The following is a 604-nucleotide window of genomic DNA, read 5'->3' on the forward strand; positions in this document are numbered from 1 at the left end:
ATATATATATATATATATATATATATAACATATATACATATATATTTGTAAACATAAATACATGGATGTGTGTGTGTGTATACATACACACACACACATACATAACTATATATATACACAAACATATATATGTGTGTGTGTGTGTGTGTGTGTATACACACATGCACACACCAATGTTTGTTCAATACATGTCCTAGATGTCTTGTAGAATCATGGTATTCTCTCTCTCTCTCTCTCTCTCTCTCTCTCTCTCAGAAGATTATGGTTTCCATGGTGTTAGAAGCCATGCTAACAATATGTAACCATATTATAGCAATGATGACAGACACAAAACACATACATCATCATGATAATCAGCTTCTGTGTATGCACATACGGATGCACATATACATATATTTATGTGTATGTGTGTATGTTTACATATGCCTACAAATTACATGTGTGTATGTTTGTGTATGTGAGAGGGAGAGAGAGAACATGGATGCTAAATGATGGTGTTGATGATTTCATATATATATATATATATATATATATATCATCATCATCATCATCATCATCATCATCATTTAATGTCCGTGTTCCATGCTAGCATGGATGGTATGGT

Source organism: Octopus bimaculoides, chromosome 26 (assembly GCF_001194135.2).
Source record: "Octopus bimaculoides isolate UCB-OBI-ISO-001 chromosome 26, ASM119413v2, whole genome shotgun sequence".
NCBI lineage: Eukaryota > Metazoa > Mollusca > Cephalopoda > Octopoda > Octopodidae > Octopus > Octopus bimaculoides.